This window comes from Tupaia chinensis, unplaced genomic scaffold (genome assembly GCF_000334495.1).
Source record: "Tupaia chinensis unplaced genomic scaffold, TupChi_1.0 Scaffold000318_1, whole genome shotgun sequence".
NCBI classification, from domain to species: Eukaryota; Metazoa; Chordata; class Mammalia; order Scandentia; family Tupaiidae; genus Tupaia; species Tupaia belangeri.
The window spans coordinates 1,068,504-1,083,296 of record NW_006159811.1 but is presented as its reverse complement, the minus strand read 5'-3'; the positions used below and the strand labels follow the sequence as shown (position 1 = coordinate 1,083,296).

The following is a 14,793-nucleotide window of genomic DNA, read 5'->3' as shown; positions in this document are numbered from 1 at the left end:
GTAGTCGACCATGGTTCGAGTCCCAGACCCGGTGGCTTAAACTCATGCTAGGCACATGTGTGTGCATGCCCAAGATCCTGAGAGGAGAGTGGAGGGGAAGTGGTTGCATCATGTCCATCCCCCTGGGGGTTGATTTCTCGCTTTCTGTCTCTCTGTCTTTCTGGTGAGTGCACGTGCCCTATAGCAAAAACCTCTCCAAAAAAGAAAAAAAAAAGTAAAATTTTGACAATATTTAAGATTAATAGCCATCTAAGAAGTTTGGTTTTGATTCAGAATGTGACTGACCTCCTCTCTCTTTCTATGAACTTTCAGACCCTGGAATAGAACAAGACTCCTCAGATCATGAAAGAAGTAAAAGAAAGAGGTTGGGGCTAGAGAAAAGGGGTGGTAGGAACCCAAGAGTGCCTGAGGAACACAGTGGCTATGCTCTACAGATTCAAAACTAGAGACCCACATGTTTCAGCCAAAAACAAAAAGCTAAAGCACTCAAACTCACTTTATGGGTAATTCTAGAACAGCTTTCTATAGCATAAAGGTGACAGATGTTGGAAGCCCTACCAAACACAGTTCCTCATCACACTAATTCCACAATCAAAAAGATGGTTTTCGGCATTTACTTCAGGGCAAGGAGTCCATTTTCACACCATCAAACGCCATCACCCACAAGAAAGCCCAACCCAGGTCAGCTTTCACTAAAGAACACAGCTACACACACCAGTCTCACCTTTTTATTTTTTGGAGAGGTTTTCGCTTCGCTATAGGGCACGTGCGCTCACCAGACAGACAGAGAGAGACAGAGACAGAGAGACAGAAAGCGAGAAATCACCCCCAGGGGGGATGGTCACACCGCAATCCCTTCTCCTCCGTTCTCCACTCGGGATCTTGGGCACGCACCCACATGCGTCCAGCGTGTTTTAAGCCACCGGGTCTGGGATGCGAACCGCGGTTGACTATGCGGGAGTCCAGCGACATAGCCATTACGCTAACTGCTGGTTCCCCAGCCTCACCTCTTTTGAAGAATAGCCTCCTTTCAATACACTGGGTCGCGATGAAGAGAATTGAAGCATTATGAACACCCTTGAGACTAAAAAAATGGAGAAAAAAGGATTTACGACTTCTTCCCCCCCCAATCTAAGTGTGATATACATCTCAATACTCTCTTTTTTCTTTGGATGCAAAAGAAGTTGCTGTTCTGTCTGCAGGCATGTCCCCACTGCTCTGCCAACCCTGAGCACAGCAGTCCAGAGCTGTTGGTGTGTGAGATCTTGAGAGCGAAGCCTACCGAGGCATGAAGGAAGAAGAAGTGACCCGCCAACTTCCAAGGGGGGCCAGCCTGAGGAAATGAGAAAAGCAACAACCACCACAACGGGTGAGAAGGCAAGCACAGCTCCACCATGGGTAGCAATGAGGTGCCAGCGGCTGTCCGCGGCATCTTGATTAAACATGTTTGGTTTAATGTTTCGCTAGCAATTCATTTCCTCTACCATTTTTGCGTCTTCTAGGAGACCAGGAAAAGTCACGTAGCTGCTTATTAACAGCTGACTTGGGACAAACGGATGGCGCATTCTCTTCCCCTGGGGCATTCTCTTCCCCTGGCCTCACCCACAGGGAAGTAGAATATGAGACGTGCTTGGATGCATATCTGAAGATCGATGCCCATTTATGGGGTAGCTTTTCAGAGTTCTGCAGAACTCTCTGAATCTTCCAGACTCTTTGAATTGTTTAAGGTGAAGACGGGCTTTGTGTTCACTGTGTTCTGTGTCTTTAAGTGAAAGCATTTGTGACTGCTGCGTTAGAAGTATCCTCTGAAAGTCATCATCGACTCCTCCAGACCCAGCTCTGACCCTCAATTAGCCTTGACATCACTTCCCTGTGCTAGTCCGTGATAAGCATTCCCGTAGAAGAAAACCTTTTAATGGACTCTCTAGACGCATAATCTGCATCTTTTGGCGGCATCCCCTCCAGGATGGAGGGCACGGAGAGCAAGCCACTGTTCCACAAGAACGTCTCCTTCGGAACCTTGTAATGCAGTAGGGAAAAGACATTTTTGTTCTCTCTCTGCCTTTGCTTTTTGTTTTTGTTTTTATTTTTTGCTTCTGAGGTCTGAGTGCGGAGGTTAGCTGCACCCACCCATTTGAATTTAATCTGTCTTTGTACAAACAGCTTGTATTAATTCTCTAAGCAGCGGTTCGAAAAATAAACACGATCATTTCAGAATTTCAACACAAAGAGCATTATTTCTACCTCATTAACAATGAAGTGCTTAAAGAAAATACCCAGGCGCGCTCATTTCTAAGACTGGCGTGGAGGAAGTCAAAGGGCCTTGCTGCTTTTTCAAGGCTGTTTCCATCACAGCGGGCAGCAAGCTCTTCGAGGGCAGGGCTTTGTCTGCAGCCCTGGGCACAAAGTGCTGATGAACATACTAGGCGCCCAGCAGGCAGCTGACCTGCGGAACCGCACTTACTAGTCCGCAGTTCTCAGTAAGTTTTGCCAACAGCGGGCCAACTTCTGTGTTGGTATGTAGCACGGGGGGCTAAAATGAACAATTAAGGGGCCAGCAGGTGGCGTCATGGTTAAGGCTCTGGATCCCACATGGACCACCACGGTTTGAGTCACGGACATGGGAGGCGTGTGTGTGGGTGCCCAAAATCCCAAGAGGAGAATGGAGAAGGGACTGTGGAATGGCCATCCTCCCTGAGGGGCGATTTCTCATTTTCCCTCTCTCTGTCTCTCTCTGGTGACCATGCACACCCTACGGCAAAATCATTTGTAAAATTATTTATTTATTTATTTTTAGGTTTTTACCATAGGTGTGTGTGTGTGCTTACTGGAGACAGACAGAGAGGAGAGAGGGGAAAGTGAGAAATCACCCCCCAGAGTGGATGGGCCACGCTGCAATCTCTTCTCCATTCTTGTCTCGGATTTGGGGCATGCACAGACATGTGTCCACTGTGATTTTCAACCCACCATGTCTAGGACTCGAACCACAACTGACCATGTGCGATCCCAGTGCCTTAACCACCATGCTACCTGCTGGCCCCAGCAAAATAATCTTTTAAACCAAGTGGCTATATTTATACTTTCTGTCACCCTCCAAACTGCATTCCACCTTCACCCTTGCTCCCAGAGATAAACTGATCACTGTCGGAGAAAATATAATCCTTTTCTTAATCTGGGACCATGAGATTCTATGCAAACTCTTCCAGGGAGCACACACACCCTATGGCAAAAACCTTAAAAAAAAATCTGTTTGGTGAATCTACCCAGAGCCAACTGGAGTACACAGATTGCTGCTCAGGACACAGGGCCAAAGCCCTGGGACAGAGGAGGCCTGGAGTCTGAAGCTGGGCCTCCCCCGTGTCTCATATACTGAGTCATCTTTGGGGAACACCAACATCTGTGTTCTGCCTCTGGGTCCACTGAGGTATGAAGAACTCTTGGTCTCCACAGTCCTTATATATCTCAGTTATTAATAGTATTGAGTTCTTACACTGACTTACTAAATTTGTGAACCCCTCCCAGAGTGTCAGGTATACACCTGTTTGTCAGTGTTCCCACCTGTAGTAACTTCTCTCAGTCCCTTCTACCTCATCCTCTTAATCCTCTAAAGGGTCTGAAAACCAGACAGCTACATTCATTCAATCTGTATGCAAGTCCAGAGCACACAGGCTAGGGGCCAGCAGGTGGCAAAATGGTTAAGGCACTGAACTTCCACATGGTCCACTGCAGTCCAAGTCCTGGACTCAGAAGCCTGAAAATCACACTGGGTGCGTATGTGTGTGTGCCCAAAATCCCAGGAGGAGAACGAAGGAGAGGGGATTGCAGCATGACCATTCCCCCAGGGGTTGATTTCTCACTTTCCCTCTCTCTGCTGAGCTAGCGCAAGCGCCCTATGGTAAACAAAAACAAAAACAAAAACTCCCCCCAAAATAAAAATCACACACACACACACACACACACACATACACACACACAGAGTCTGCAGTGAGAACTGAGGGGGTTTCTGGGCTAAGGCTAAAAATGCGAAAATATTAGGACAGTGACATTTCCTTGAAGATCTCTTTCTACGGAGGTAGAGTAGATTCTGTGTGTGCTTTGGAATCTCAAGGTTGCCATGCAATAATGTGTATGTCACTGCAGCACAGACTCGCACGCTGTATCTACTATGATGGCTCTCTTAATTTATTTACAGATCTTTGATTTTATTTCAGTTAAATGAAATTATTAACTGAGTTCCAGATGGGTGAGCCACTACTGTACTTAATTTTCATTCCACTATGCACATTTGAACTTAATGACACTGTTAATACTGTGTGATTTACTGGAAGATTCTTCAGCATACACAGTGTGAGAGGAGGGTTTATTCTTCACCCTAGGGGCAACTCATTAGCATATGAAGAACTCTAATCAGGAATGCACACTTCAGGTGTGCTTAGTTAGCCTTTGACAAATTCTAATCAGTTCACATGATCAGAAGTCTGTTACAAGGTTTCAACTATTTTTATCTCCATCACTCCTAAAGAGTGTGTAATTAAGATAAAGGACATGAATTTTCACTAGTAAAATAAGTGGTTTAGAAATAGTTGGATTGGTTCCAAATACCATACAGGTACTACCAGTACCATGTAGTTCTTTTTTTAGAGTTTTTTTTATTTGCCATAGGGTGCGTGTGCTTGCTGCAGAGAGAGACAGACAGAGATCATGAGAGGAAAGGTGAGAAATCGCGCCGCCCCAGAGGGGATGGCCATGTCACAATCCTTTCTCCTCCACTCTCCTTCTGGGATCTTGGGCATGCACACATACCTGGTGTGTTTCAAGTCACCGGGTTTGGGACTTGAACTGCAGTCGACCACATGGCAGTTCAGTAACATAACCACTAGGCCATCTGCTGGCCTCACCATGAAGTTCTTTGGAGTGGCATTCCCTGGGGCCTTGCTCCATCCTGGGCTAGACCACTGAGTTGGATTCTGGCTGGAGGGTGACCTGCTAGCCCCAGTAGATTACACCTGCATTACACCTCCATGCCAGGAGCCTGTCAACATCTCCAAAGTGTAGGAGATTAACTGCCCTCTCTGGTGGATCCAGTCTAATTGGTAGATTCTGTTGGAGATGGATGGTCTTCCTTCTCCTTCCACCCTGGAGTAGGCCAAGGTCATTCAGAGCAGACATACCCCAAATAAGTCTCTAGTCGCACCATCTGTGTTTCCGTAGTCCTTTCACTGTACCTTGGAGGGTCATGTCCCTTTGAAGGTACTGGAGAGTACTGTCTGTTGATGTCACTGTGCACGGATGGGCAAGGTGCTCAGGGAACCTCCTTTCCATCCTGGTCCTGGCCACAGAACTCAGGAGTGCTGAAACAAATTTTAAGGGACTGGAACTCCACCGGTGCTGGTGGTGGTATCTCCATGCTAACTCCAATACCTACTCACATCGCCCACCCTCAAAGCAGAGTTGCAGCTACAGGTGGTCTAGGGTTCTCTATAAATGGGATAATAAACAGCCTTCCTAGTCCTAGAGTATTCTGGGGAGTATTAGGTTTTTCTTTTCTTTTTTTGAGAGATTTTTATTACAGGGCATATGTGCTTGCCGGAGAGACAGAGATAGAGAGACAGAAAGTGAGAAATCAACCCCCAGAGGGATGGCCATGCCACAATCCCTTCTTCTCCATTCTCCTCTGGAGACTTTGGGCATATATGTACACTTGCCTGGTGTGAGTTTTAAGGTACCGGATCCAGGACTCAAACCGTGGTCGACTATGTGGGAGTCCAACAATATAACCATTACACCATCTGCTGGTCCCAAGTATTAGATAGTTCTTTAGGTTCAATAAAATACAAAGATTGATGGCTATAGTCCTTAAGGAGTTTATGTTCTCATGAGAGAGCTACACATGGGGATTATTTCAATAGAATCTGGTAAATGTGAAGTTGAGTGATGCCCCTAGATATTACAGACTGCTGAGTGGGGGGACTTAGCTTACCCTAGGACAATCAGCCTCAAACCTTCTGGTCTCAGGACCCCAATTACAATTTTAAAAGATTACTGAGAACCCCAAAGAGTTTGTGTGTATGTGGGTCATCGTTATTGATATTATATGGGAAATTAAAACTGAGAAATGTTTTATTAATTCATTAAATTTATGCTAATAATGTAAAATTACATACAATGCATAAAGCAATACTTGTTAAGTGTATCAATCTCATAAAATAACATAATAAACCTGTTATGCGTTCACATAAATAACGTGTGTTTTCCACAGCAACAGCAAAAGCTGAGTGTGCAGAGTGTCATGGTTTTACACGCTGGCAACTCCTTGAGCGTCTGGCTTAAGAGGAGCAGCTGCTGCTCACACCTGCTTTTGCAGCCAGTCTTTTGCAATACGTTGTTCTGATTGAAGTCTCTGTAGAAAATCTGCCTGCACAGATGTGCTATTGGAAAAGAGAGGGCCACACAGACGCCCTGAGAGGGTCTTGGGGACACCCCTCCTCTGCTACCATGAGTCCTTAAGCCACATTTTGAGAGCTGCTGATTTCAATTGTCTGCAGGAGAGTTCTGAAGAATGAGTAAGGGAATACTCCAAGTCAGTGCTTCTCAAAAGAGAGACCAAAAAAAAAAAAAAAATTCACTGTGCATCTGAGGCAGCAAATGTCCAGGGAGGCCTGAGGGCCTGAATTTCTTTTTTCTTTTTCTTTTCTTTCTTGTTAGGTTTTTGCCATAGGGCTTGTATGCTCACCAAACGAGAGACAAAGAGAGGGAGAATAAGTGAGAAATCACCCTCCAGGAGGATGGCCATGCCGCGATCCCTTCTCTTCCATTTTCTTGGAATTTTGGGCACACACACATATGCCTGACGTGTTTTCTGAGTCATCAGGTCTGGGACTCAAACTGGACAGTCAACCCTGTGAGATCTAGCACCTTCACCACTACGCCACCTGCTGGCCCAAGGTCCTGAATTTCTAACAAGCTCCCTGGTGATACCGATACTGTTGGTCCCAGAGCCGTACTTTGAGGAGCAAGGATTTAAGCCAAAGAAACAGCATAGGTGGGAGGCCGGACGGTGGCCCAGAAGTAAACGCGATGTCTTGCAAGGCCGTCGGCATGGCATGTTCCAGGTTCGAGTGTCACGACTCCGGGGCTCACTGGTTGTGGAATGCAGTGTCCAGACCAAGTTGTGGATACTCTCTTGCTCTCTCTCTCTGTCTGTCTGTCTTTCTTGTTCATGGAAGAAATAAATTTAAAAAATGAAGACCGATGGGCTGGCAGTGTGGCCCAGCAGTAATACACTGTTAACAAGCTGGATCCCTCAGGGCAACTGTGGTTTGAATCCTTGGCTCTGTCAGACAGAGACACGCAGGAATGTGAATACCCAGGATCCAATGGGCTGAAGGGCTGCAGGAGGAGATCCCAGCATGGCCAGACCCTGTGAAGTGCCCCTGCCCTTCTGTCTTGCTCTCTCATTCTCGCATGCACATGCTCTCTATCAAGATTAACTTTTTTTTTTTAAGTTTTTGCCATAGGGTGCACATGCTTGCTGGAAAAAGACATAGAGAGGGAAAGTGAGAAATGGCCTCCCGGGGTGATGGCCACACCACAATCCCTTCTCCTCCATTCTCCTCTCAGGATTTTGGGCACACACACACGCACGCGCACACACAAACTTGGTATGATATTCAAGCCACTGGGTCAGACACTCAAACTGTGGTTGGCCATATGGGAGTCCATTGCCTTAACCACACCACCTACTGGCCTCTTATGAATAACTTTCTTTTTTTAAGAATTATTTTATTTAACTTTATTTTATTTTATTTATTTTACTTTAATTTGACTAGAGAGGGACAGCGTGTGTGTGTGTGTGTGTGTGTGTGTGTGTGTGTGTGAGAGAGAGAGAGAGAGAGAGGGGGGGGGAGAGAGAAAGGAAAAGTGAGAAAGCAAGCTACCAGGTGCAGGACTCGAACTGGGATCGACCACGTGGGAGTCCAACTCCCTTAACCACCATGCCACCTGCTGGCCCCCATAAATAACTTTTTTAAAAAGAAAAAATAGCATGAGCAAAAGTGAAGTGTCACAAAGCAGCCTGAAGTGTAAGAGGAAGTGCATTACTAAAGGGAGAACAGGGGCAAGGACCGAGAGCCAATCAGTGCAGAGACTCCATGGCATGGAGACAGCGGCTGTAACCTTGCCCTAGGGAAACGTGGGCAATAGAGCAAAGCGGAGGAAGGACGATAACATTCCTTGCGCACACTTTTACAGCACAGCTCCGTCACGAACAGCGTTACAGCATAGATTGGTAGAAAGTGCATATACTATACGGGCTTTGGACTAAGAATTCGTTCCAATATCCAGTTCTGCCCATTTACACGTCACTGAGTCATCTTCTGAGTCTCAGTTCCACCATGCATGGATTTACTTTCATTGTCTTAAATAATTATTTATCTAATTTTATTTATTATTATTATTTTTCATTTGATCAGAGAGAGAGAGGAAAAGTGAGAAAGCAAGCCACCAGGTCCAGGACTCAAACTGTGGTTGGCCATGTGTGAGTACAGCTCCTCAAACACCACGCCACCTGCCGGCCCTCATGCATGGATTTTAAATGCACACAGACCAGAGCCTGGTACTTTGCAGGTGTTCAATACACTGACATCAATATGGTAAAGAATGGTATAGTAAAAATAAGAAATGAAAGCTATTCTTATTCTAAGATTAGATATAGGTGTATGTTTATGTGCATACATTTTTTTAAAGAAGTTTTTGCCTTAGGGTGTGTGCACTTGCTGGAGAGGCAGAGACAGTGAGAGGTGAACTGAGAAATCACCCCCCGGGGAGGATGGCCACACCGCAATCCCTTCTCCACTCTCATCCCAGGATCCTGGACATGCACACACATGTGCCTGGCGTGAGTTTTAAGCCACAGGGTCCAGGACTCAAACTGTGATCGACCATGTGGGAGTCCAGCGACGTAACCACTACACCATCTGCTGGCCCCAAATGTAGACAGATATGGAGCTCACCAGAATTTTTATTTTCAAGAGCAAAAAGATTCTGAATGAACACACTAGGGCAATTACCTAACAGTAAATATTTTGCCTATTTATATGCAAAGCAGTGTCAGCTCGTATTTTCATAAGAGAGGAGGCGGGGCTGCGTTAGATGCTATGACAATTAGAAAACACCGCAGGCCTCCAGTTGATCATCCCCTCTTCGAATGCAACTTGTATCCAGACTTTCAAGACACAGAACTTATTATTTAACACACCCCCCCAACCACCACCACCACCTTTTCTTTCCTGGTAGTTGGTGCAGGTAATAACTAGCAAGGGCACAAAGGGAAGAAAGATATTTGCATATCAAGTCAAACCATCACTATTTAAAAAGCTCTCTCTGCCCCAGCACCTCCACTAGAAGGTATTTCCTAATTTCTATTCCTCTTTTTCTCTGAAAACACTGGCCCTTCAAGATCCAGAAATCCCCTTAACACCACCTGGGACTCTGAGACTCTGAATAGCCCATTCTTGCCCTGCTGTGTTGGTTAATCTGGTCATATCTAGCCTGTTTCTCCCTGTCCACGAGAGTAAATATTGACTCTTGTGAGTGGACGTTTTCCTAATTACAAACATTTGGGTTTAGTTGGGCAAAATTTGAAAGCCCATTTATATACACATATCTGTGTGTGTGTGTGTGTGTGTGTGTGTGTGTGTGTATGTGTGTGTACAGACTTTCAGAGTGTGCCCAGTCAAGAACAATACATATTTATATATGGTTTTTCCGAATTTCTTCATAGTTGGGACAGTTGAATAATTGTTTTTCTTCTCTTTAAAACGGAGGAGAGATACGATCAGGTTTATAAGAGAAAGCCAAATAGCAGAAGTAGAGCACACTCCATTTGAGTCAATGAGCACGTTGGGACAAATCGCATTATCTCAGCACAGCGATTCTTTTGATCTGTGTGACAGATTTGTTATTATTTTATAGGGAAATCGGTGGCATGAGCAGATGTAAGTGACCTGGACAGGGAGCCAGCCCGAAGCCGATTTCTGACAAGGACTTCTCAGCGGGCGGGCTGACAGTGAGTCCTTCAGTCTCTCACTGGGCATTCATCCCTTTTAATCCTTCCATTTTAGTAGTTCAGACTAAGAATTCAACTCTTTGAACACTCTTTGCAATGAGGTGTTAGTTTCCCTGGGGAAAAAGTCTCCTTTTTGTTCTTTTTACATTTTGTTTCTGTCTCTCCTTTTCTAGAGGTTTTTGCATTAAGTTGTGTGCGTTTGCCAGACAGAGAGAGACAGAGACAGTGAGAGGGAAAGTGAGAAATCACCCCCAGGGAGGATGGCCACGCCACAATCCCTTCTCTCCACTCTCCTCTCAGGATCTTGGGCACACACACCCGCACGCCTGGCATGAATTTGAAGCCACCGGGTCTGGGACCCAAACCTCGGTTGACCATGTGAGAGTTCAGTGATGTAACCACTACACCATCTGTTGGTCCCCCCGCCCTTTTTCTTTTCTTTTTTACATTTTATGAACCCATGGAAGCATTTTTTTTTTTTAAGAGTAAGGAGTGGGGCCAGCAGGTGGCATAGTGGTTAAGGCACTGGACTCCCACATGGCTGACTGCAATTTGAATCCTGGACTTAGACGGTTACTTTCTCACCTTCCCTCTCTCTCTCTGCCTCCCTGTGGTCAAAATAATAATAATAATAAATAAAATTAAATAAACAATTCTAAGTAACACCCCTCCAAAAAAAAAAACAGAAAAGTAAGGAGAGAGGAAAGTAGCCGCTACATTTTCCAGGCTGGGTCACATCACACCTCTGCCCACTGACCTCCATTGGGAGCCCTCTGGGGCATCCGCTCACTGCCCTTTCACCGTCAGTGGTAAGATTCAACAATTCTAGTTGATGGTAACAACAGAAATTACAGAATGTTCAGAAGCAAGCCAAACAATAAACATGTAAGACACATATAAAACACTTTAAACATAGGCTTGCCCTGTGGCCTGCTGGTTAAGGGAAGCTGGATCCCATATAGCTGATTCTGCAGCTGGACTCTCTTCTGACCTTCCGAATACCTCCAGGGACAGACGGAATATGCAGTGTCCGGGAGCACTGTTTTTGTTTTGTTTTGTTTTGTTTTGTTTTTAATTTACCAAATGGCATGTACCCTTGCTGGAGAAAGAGAAAGTGGGAAAGCACCTTCTATGAAAGACGGTCCCGCTGCAGTATCTTCTCCATCTCTGCTTCCTTTCAGGATTCTGGGCATGCATGCACACACCAGCATGTTTCTGAAGCCACTAGGTCTGGGATTTGAACTGCAGAGTCGGCCACGTGGGATCCAGCTGCCCCAACCAACACTCTATGGACTGGGTCCAAGCGGTACTCTTCAGAGCAATTTTCACGAGTGTGCCAGGGTGTAACCTTGTCCTTCCCAGAGCATCTGACAGCATGGCCTCTTGGCTGGAGGCCCTCCCTTGTCTCTGGACATTGTTTGTACCCATAATGAAAATGGCTGAGTGTTCTCCCACGTTTGTTCAGCAAGGGTTTAATTTCTCCAGCGCTCCTGCGGAAACTGTGCCAGGAACAAAAACCTCATCTCTCTCACCCTAATCATATTTGGACACATTCAACAGGATATAGCACGGTGAGATGGAGGCAGAGGAGTCAGAATAAGGGAAGTGAAGGAAGAGCTCTTTGGTAGCACTGACACGGCAGCCTGCATGTGACGAACCTACATACTCGTTTGCGGTAATGGAACATCCGCCAACAAACTCATTCCTTAAGACAGTATTTTCACTTCAGCTGTCACTGATTAGGGGGGGGTCTCCATAATACGCGGCCTCAGCAGTTTGCATCAGGCAGAGAACATGGGCTGAAATTTCACAAACAGGTATAAATCACACTCTTTTGATTTTAAAAAGGGACTCTGCCTCACTTAATATTTTCGCAAAATAGGGTCACAGGGACATTAGCCTCACAGATCATTTTTTCGGAAAGAACTACTAGTTGGACAGCAAGTAATGGATTTGTCGTCCCTCGTTAGCCAGTTCATTTCTTTCTTTCTTTCTTTTTTAAGGTTTTTGCCATAGGGCACATGTGCTCACTGGAGGGGGGAAAAAACAGAGAGAGAAACAGAGAGAGAGAGAGAGGGTGAGAAATCACCCCTTAGGGAGAATGGCCATGCCACAATCCCTTCTCCTCCATCTTCCTCTCGGGATTTTGGGCACATGGATACACATGCCCAGCATGATTTTCAAGCCTCCAGGTCTGAGACTTGAACCATGATCAACCATTGGGAATCCAGTGTTTTTAACCATCACACCGCCTGCTGGCCCCAGCCAGTTCATTTCTAACTTCACACATAAGCATGTGACTTCAGATGCCTTTTGTTAAACAACTCCTTTTCCTACGCTATTCTCTATTGAGTCGTTGGGAAAGTCATGACACATTGGTGCATAGAAAAACACAGAAAAATATGTTATGACTTTCCTGGTGACTTAATAGCTTAATATTAGCTGGATTCTGTCGAAAAGGAGTCTCCTATGTCACAAACTGGCACTGAAGTGACAATTATGACCCATGGAGTAATGCTATTCCACTCAGAACCCTGGAGAAAGCAAGAACAAGAAATACACAAGCTGCCCCCTCGGCTCACCCACTTCCTTGTGACCATTTCACTCTTTTCTTCCAGAGAGAGGTGGTAAGGTTCTGAACAGAAAAGGGGCAGATTTCCAATGTGTCAGATCTCTCCCTCTTTAACAAAAAAGGAGGGAAATGAAAAGGTGGTATTTTTGTCCCTACCCATGGGTAGATACAGAATAGTGGAGAAAATAACAATATATCTCTTTTTAAGAGGCAGTGTTGCAAATGGCCCAAGACATATGAACACATAATCAAAGATTTCCAAATGTATTGTGATAATCGGTATCAAAAGCTGAGACTTGGGAACCAGCAGTTAGCATAATGGCTATGTCGCTGGACTCCCATGTAGTCGACCGCGGTTCGCGTCCCGGACACAGTGGCTTAAAACTCATGCCGGGTGCGTGTGCGTGCGTGCCCAAGATCCCGAGAGGAGAATGGAGGAGAAGGGATTGCGGCGTGACCATCCCCTCTGGGGGGTGATTTCTCGCTTTCTGTCTCTATGTCTCTCTCTGTCTGTCTGGCGAGCGCACGCGCCCTATAGCAAAAAAAAAAAAAAAAAAATCTCTCCAAAAAAAAAAGAAGAGCTGAGACTTCTATGTATTACTTGACCCAGCAACTCTGTTTATAGCTAAAAGAAACAATCGGAGTTTATGGTCAAAGATTTATGTATGAAGTTGTTTGTCACGGCATTGTTATAATGATTTTTAGAAGAGAGGGTGAAGGAGCCAGGTGGTATGGAGGTTAAGGTGCTGGATTCCACAAGGCCGACTTCACAGTTCACGTCCTGGACCCGGTGGCTTGAAAATCATGCCTGGTGCATGTGTGCATGCCCAAAATCCCAAGAAGAGACTGAAGAAGAAGGAATTGCAGGATGGCCATCCCTGCTCCCAGGGGTGCTTTCTCACTTTCTCTCTTTTTTCCACATGTATGCTTGCTATGTAGCGAACTTAAAAGAAAATAAAAGATATGCCAATGGAAATGATCGAGACTGAAACATAAAGATAAAAAGGAGTGGGGCCAGCAGATGACACAGAGGCTAAGGTGCTGAACTCTCAGCCAACCACGACTCAAGTCTTAACCCCAGCAGTGTGAAACTCATGCCAGGCACGTGTGTGTACCCAAAATCCTGAGAGGAGAATGGAGGAGAAGGAACTGTGACCTGGCCATCCGCCCGGAGGAGGTGATTTCTTGCCTTTTCCCTCTCTGTCTCTCTAGCAAGCACGCACACCTTATAACAAAACAAAACAAAACAAAACAAAAGATAAAAAGGAGCAAATTAAGCAGAACAGCATTTCCAATAGCTGTGAAACAACATCAAATAATATGACATGTATAATTAGAGTGTCAAAAGAAGAAGAGAGAGAGAAAATAAGGCCAAAAAATCGAGGTTACTAACTAAAATTTTCCAAAATTGATAAAAGAGATGTTACAGATTGAAGTAGCCCAAAGAATCCTAAGCAGAATGACTCTCTCCTTAAAAAAAAAAAAAAAAAAAAGTAAAAAAAAAAAAATGCAGACACATCACGAAGTGCTAAAAACTGAAGATAAAGAAAATATCTTGGAACCAGCAGGTGGTGTGAAGGTTAAGGCACTGGATCCCACATGGCCAACTGCATGGTTGAGTCCTGGACTTGGTGGCTTGAATATCACGCTGGACATGTGTGTGTGCATGCCCCAAATCCTGAGAAGACTGGAGAAGGGACTGCAGTGTGGCCATTCTCCCTGGGGGAGGGGGTGATTTCTCACTTTCCCTCTCTCTGTATCTCGCTTCCTCTCCTCTCCAGTGAGTACACATGCCCTGTGACAAAAAAAACCTAAGAAAGGAAAGACCTTGAAGACAGTGAGAATGAAAAACGTTACATGCAGAGGGACAGTGAGAAGAATGACAGCAATCCCCGGGAACTATGGGAGCCCTAAAACAAGGTATTGAAACCTTTAAAATACTGGGAAAATACTACCAAACCAGAGTTTTCTGTTCAACAAAAATATCTTTAAAAAAATCAAAGTGAGCCGAGCGCCGGGAACGGCCTGGCCGGCGCCCCCCCACTCCGGGGGCGCGCCAAGCGGCCGGGGGGGCTCACGCCCCCCCCAGCGCAGCCGCACGCCGGGAATGGCCTGGCCGGGGCCCCCCCCCCCCCCGGGGGGCGGGTCGTGTCGC

The 14,793-nt window shown here is 45.7% G+C and overlaps 1 protein-coding gene and 1 long non-coding RNA gene across 2 annotated transcripts in view; one reads left to right on the top strand and one right to left on the bottom strand.

Annotated features, from left to right (window-relative positions):
* The window catches only part of LOC102477161 (uncharacterized), a 7,810-nt gene extending 5,282 nt beyond the window's left edge, over positions 1–2,528 (top strand). The window contains exon 3 of the long non-coding RNA XR_334996.1: positions 1,503–2,528. This is a non-coding gene — a long non-coding RNA (uncharacterized LOC102477161). The remainder of the gene's footprint in view (positions 1–1,502) is intronic.
* Positions 1–14,793, bottom strand: part of SCD5 (stearoyl-CoA desaturase 5) — a 173,996-nt gene that overhangs the window by 17,004 nt on the left and 142,199 nt on the right. The gene's annotated exons all lie outside the window — the stretch shown is intronic.